The sequence below is a fragment of the Dasypus novemcinctus genome, chromosome 21 (genome assembly GCF_030445035.2).
Source record: "Dasypus novemcinctus isolate mDasNov1 chromosome 21, mDasNov1.1.hap2, whole genome shotgun sequence".
NCBI classification, from domain to species: domain Eukaryota; kingdom Metazoa; phylum Chordata; class Mammalia; order Cingulata; family Dasypodidae; genus Dasypus; species Dasypus novemcinctus.
Window position 1 is genome coordinate 84,505,122 of NC_080693.1, and position 6,000 is coordinate 84,511,121.

The following is a 6,000-nucleotide window of genomic DNA, read 5'->3' on the forward strand; positions in this document are numbered from 1 at the left end:
GTCCCCTCCCAACGCCTGGCACGTGCGCCCTCCCCCACCATTCAGCCCCCCGACTCTGCTCTTGCAAAGCGGGCGAGGAGCCAGAGCAGGCCCGGGAGCCGCGCTGGCTGGGGGTCCTCGCCGGCCTGGCCCACCCAGCCCAGCAGCCGCACCCCAGCAGCCCCTCTTGCCCTGCCAGGACCCGCATGGAGTTTTATCCAATTATTAATTATTACCCAATTATTAATTAAAGGCAAAGACGGCGGCAGCGATGACACCCAAACGAATAGCGGCGGGGTAATTAGGCGGGGTGTCAGAAGATGATGGAGCACGGCCCGCTATCCCCAGCTCACCTCACCGCCTGCCCGGGCGCATGCGGCCAGCGTCTTCTCCCCTGGGCAGGGCTGGGGCACAGGCTGAAGGGGTCAGGGCACAGCTGTTGCCCCTCCTGCACAGGAGTGGGGTCCCTGTCCCCAGGGATCAGCCTGGGCAGGTGCCTCTGCCCCTTTGTCTGGTGCTCCCCCACCCTGCCGTGGGTAGACCCCAAGAGGCATATAAAGGGGGAAGGGGCAGGGGAAGATGGCGGCGGGCTGATGGAGGGAGGATGGGGTCTGAGAGAGATGGGCAAACAGACCTAGAGCAACCTGAGAGAGAAATGGGGGGAGGCTGCGGGAGGGCCACGGGGGTGGGCGAGGCAGAGCAGCCTCGAGGACCGGCCGGCCCTGGACTGGACGCTGCGCTGGGAGGAGGGAAGGCGCGCCTTCAGCCCTTCCCTGGGGTGGCAGGGGCCTGCCGAGAGCTGGGGGCGGGAGCGGGGTGGGGTGGGCTTGTTTTGTGTTTTAGTTACTTAAAGTTCATTTGTGTTTTTTATCAAAGTCATAAATATACAAAGTTTAAGTAATGAACTAGTTCTGTAAGGCTTGTGATGTAAAAACAGCAGTTCCTTGCCCGCCCACCCTGACTCCCCTTTCTCAGAAGCAAAATATTCTGTCATTTTAGCTGTTTCTTTGGTATTTACTTCTAAATAATCTGCTAATGTAGCTTGCTACCCCATCCCCCTGCAGTTTTAGGAATTATCCCTTGACTTTCTACTACAGGAATTGAACATTTGTTCTCTTACATGCAGCCCCTCCCCGACACTCCCACCCACTTTCCTTCCGCCCATCCTCCAACTTTTTGGTTGAATTGAAATTCAATGTATGGGTTATTGTATCTTTGCATATACTATCCCCTGCTGAGTAATATGTTGTAATTACATTTCTTTTCTTGTACAACCTCTTGTTTTTCCTGGACTTGCTAACTGCCTCATTTTTTTGTTGTTGTTTGGCTTCTTCTCTATGTACCCATTACTTATTTATCCCCAAACCCTGCACTGGAAGTATAAATCTCATTTGGGTACATTAAAAACATCAGGCCTGGGACGCGGACGTGACTCAAGTGATAGGGCTTCCGCCTACCGTACGGGAAGACGCAGATTCGATCCCTGGGGCCTCCTGGTGAAAAAAAAAAAAAGGAAACCAAAAAACACGTCAGGCCACTATGAATTTCTTTCTTGGAGCCTCTGGCAGCTAACCTCCAACGTGGCCTCCAGTGACCCCTGCCTCCTGGTATCGGCTGAGAGGGACTGAGTCAGGCACCCAGCATGGACAAGGTCTTGGGCAGCGTCCTCGGGCTGTCACTGCAGCTGAGGTGTGGCCCAGGTGGAGCAGGCTGGCTTAATCCAGATTGCCGGAGCCCTTTACAGACAGGACGAAATCCAGACCTAGAGAGAAAGCCACGGGCACGGCCAGCAGCTGGGAGGAGGAGATGCCACCATGCACCCTACCATGTGACAGAAAAGCCAGAGACCAAGGACTGCAGCAGCCAGCCCCCGAGTGCCAGCCAGTCTCTGAGGCAAAAGCATCGCTTTGCTGCCACTTGATTGTGGACTTCTCCTGGCCTCAAAACCACGGGCCTGTGAATTCCCATTTTTTAAGCCGACCCGCTGTAGGGTATTTATTTTGGCACACATTGAGCCAGAACTGCTCTGTGTGACCAATAGAACAGGACAGAAGCCATGGTGCATGCTTTGACACTAGGTCGTAAAACCCCTTGTGGCTTCTGTCTGGAGGCTCGCGCTCTCCTCCGGATCTCTCACTCTGAGGCATGCCTGTGGTCAGAAGCAGCCTATGAAGAGGTCCACGTGGCAAGGACCCGAGGCCTTCTGCCAGCAGCCCTGTGGGTGAGCCATTTGGAAACGGATCCCCCAGCTCCGGCCAAGCCCCAGACGGCAGCATGACTGCCACCTGAGCCAGAGCCATCGCTCTAATCTGCTCCCGATTCCTATCCTTTGGGGACTGTGTGAGAGAACAGCTATTTGTTGGAGATAATTTGTTACGCAGCAAAAGATAACTAACACAGAGCCAGTCCTCTGTAGCCATCCACCCCGGCGGCCTTGTACACCTGCCACACAGCTACAACCAGGACTTCCTGCCACCCTGTCCTAAGAATTTTTTTCACCTCACTCTTGTGTCAAATCCCCTACCTCATGGATCTCAAGCAGTCCTCTTGCTCCCTGAGAAGGGGTGTGTGAGAGCTTTAATTTTTGAAACCATTCATGTGTGAAACCATCTCTGCCCTCTGCCTCTCAGGATTGATAGTTTAGCCGGGTATAAAGTCCTAGGTTTCAGTCATTTCCCCTCTGTACTGTTATTTTGTAGCTTTTGATGTTTGCTGCTGACAGATCAGATGCTCTCCCCCATCCCCATCCCCAGACGCTTACGGAATCTTCTCTTTGTCCCCAGTATTCTGGAATTCCATGATGATGAGTCTCTGTATTCTTTTCATTCTTTATAATATTTTTGTCTCATTTCCTCCCCTCCATTTTTTTTTTTCTCTTCTTTTCTGGAGTATTTATGAGAAGCAGTTACTGCAAGAGCAGGCACTGGAGAACTAGTATGCCATGTCCTCACTCTGTGACCTGGGGCAAGTCACTTACCCTCTCTGTGCCATGGTTTCTTCATCAGTTAAAGAAGATAGCAGCAGTATTCGCCACATAAAAATTAGTTAATACATGTAAAGGGCCTTGACAAGTGCCTGACAGAGAGTTAGCACTCAATGAGAGCTGTTCTGTTTTCAGATACTAAAACTACCAGACTAATATTATAATGTTTTTATTTTTCTCTCCTACTTTCATTTTTTTTCTTCCTTGTTCTATCCCCTGGGAAATTTTCTCAATTTTATCTTCTCCCCTTCTGTTGAAATTTTTATGTCTGCAATCCCATTTTAAATTTCCAAGAGTTCTTTCTTCCTCTCTAAATGTTCACTTTTTCTAGCATCCACTTCTCGTTTGACTAATACAATACCTTCTCCTGTCTTTTGGAGATACTACAAAGAGGCCCCCTGCCTCCCAGGCTTTTTCACTTTCTACTACGTTGCTTCACTCGTTCATTCACCAAAGACATAGAGATGAGTAGAAAAAGTCCTTGTGCAACCCACAGATGTATAAGAGAGGAAGAGAAGTATAGGCCACAACGATTGTGGTCATGGGGCAAGTGGCATGGCGAAGGGTAGACCAGGAGCTACAGGATTTCCAGGAGGCCACACCTGGGGGTTAGGGAAGGCTCCCAGGGAAGACGATGTGTGTCCTGAGTTTTGAAGGATGTGCAGGAGTTCACTTTAACAGTCCAACAGGTGCTCTAGGCAGTGGGACAGCATGTACAAAGGCAAGGGGCTGCCAGAGGCTAGTGTGTTCAGATGGCAGCCAGTCACAGCCAGAGAGAGGCTGGAGAACCCTCCCAAGACCCCACTTCCGAAGCCCAGTGTCATCTCCTGCTGATCAGAGGCCCCCCCTCAGGAGACCACCTCAAAGACGGGGTCCTGGGTGGGCAGCTCAGGGGTACTGTCTCCAGGATGGCCTCCCGCTGGCCTTGTCACCACAGGGCTGCTAATCCCATCATTTAAAACCTCTCCCCATTAGCCATGACACACCAGTGTCTCCGTGGGGCCACCGGTCCCCCGGCTCCCCTCACTGATGGCTCCCCAAGGGGCCCCACCCATCTGCCATTGGCCTTGATCTTCAGAGGTAAAATGTCAGGCTGTCCTGATGGTGGTGGTTGGTTGGTGTTATTTTAACTCCCTTTGCTGTTATAAGGTCTCTAGAAAGAGCAGGGGCTCGGAGGAAAGGCAGAAAGGAGCCTCAACTCTGGTTCTTTAGCTCATAACCATGACCCGGGGAGTCACACAGTCGGTTTCCTCGTCAGAGAAATGGGCTGAGGATGACACCCACCGCCCGAGGTTGACCGTGCAGGAAAGTCAAGGGACCGGCACAGTCTAGGTCCCTGAGCAGCGCAGCGGTGCTGGCAGTTCTGTCCACCCCAGGAAGATGGAGCCCAGGATAGCGTGGACGGCGGAACTGCAAGTCTGCGCGCAAACAGAAACGGGCCGCCAGAGCAGGTGCCAGTCCCCGGGCGGAGGCCCAAGGGGCTTCCTCTCCCTGGGGGGGGAGCAGTTGAGCAGATTCCCTGGTGGGCCGCTCCATGCTCGCCCCCTACCCAGGAGCCAGTGCGCCCCATGACCCTGCAGGGGGAGGCGGTCATACCCGGTAAAGGCCAATTCCCAGGCCTGGGTGGGGTGGGGCAGGCTCCACTGTCCCTGGTGCTGACTCCTGAGCTGCCCAGGCCCCTAGGGAGGGTGGCACAGCCTCTCCTCTAGCTTTGCCCCTTCCCCTTCGTCCTGCTCCCCATCCCCCTCCGCCTCAGCCCTAGAGGTGGGCCGGAGGGGGCCAGACCTCCCCTGAGGGACAGGGACATCCTCCAGCACCCCCCCCCCGCCCTGGTCCCACACCCTCTCTCCCAAGTCTCCCCTCTTCCCCACCACACCGTCCTCCTCCCCACATGCCCCGCCCAGGGCCAGGGAGCACGGTCAGCTGCCCCCACCGTGAATTCTCAGTGAAAACAAAAAATCACAGAACCATCACCAGGAGAAGGTAGCCTCGCTGGGAAAACCGAGGTTCGGGGACATTCTCAGGAAGGCCCGGTGGCCCCAGAATGGCTCACAAAGCCCCGTTCGCCAAGCCCCAGGCATGCGTCGCCTCTTCCCAGCAGCGCTCCCTCTGGTCTCTGGGTGATTCTCTTCCAGTGCCAGCAGGGAACGGTGTGAGTAAGGCACCGCTATGAACTTGCCAATCTTACTTTGGGGGCACAGACGCTGACGGCTTAGGGGACCCAGTTGGCATATAACGAGGTCTCCGTGACAAATTCCTTAGGTATCAATTAACTATCTGGGGAAATGTCAGGCAGGATCCGTCCCGCTGGCAGGGAAGGGGAGCCAATTAACCCGGGGCAGATAAGCCCATCCGCAGCGGCCACCTGCCTCCACCTCCAGCGGGGCTGGGAATGAGGGGAGAGGACCCGCGGCGCCCCGAGTGGGGCGGGGCCGCGCCCCCAGCGCCGCACCAGGCGTGCCGGCCACTGCTGACACGAGGGCGGCTGGAGGCCAGGAGGGACGAAGGGGCAGGCGGGTGGCCAGTGACTGGTGTGGTCTCTGCAGGAACAAAGACGGGCAGAGGGCCCTTGGGGCCGGGGGGAAGGAGGGGTGACTCTAAAGGGATGGGGGCAGGAGCGGGTCCCAGAGCCCGGCGGTGCGGGAGGTGCAGACTCCACGTCCCAGGTGGGGGGCTGGGGGCCGGGCGCAGAGCATCAGGCCCTAGACGGGCCCACCTGAGCCGAAGCCGGCCCTGCCGTCCGCGAGCTGCAAGGCTTTGAGACAGTTTCCTGGAAGTTTCCTGAGCCTCCGCTTTCCCTTCTGCCGAGGCGGAGAAGACTGCGCCCCGGGGGGGCTGTGAGGAGCGGCGTCCTGTCCCGCTGTGCCCAGCGCAGCACCTGGCCGCAGGTGATGGCCGAGTTGGCCCCTCCTCGTCCCCCGGCAGCCTCCCTCGCCTGGCAGTGAGAGGCTCCGCCAGCTCCTGCAGAGGGGGAGCGCAGGGGCGGGGTGCTCCTTGGGAGGAGAGGGGGGCGCTGGAGGAAGCGGCCTGGGGCTGGC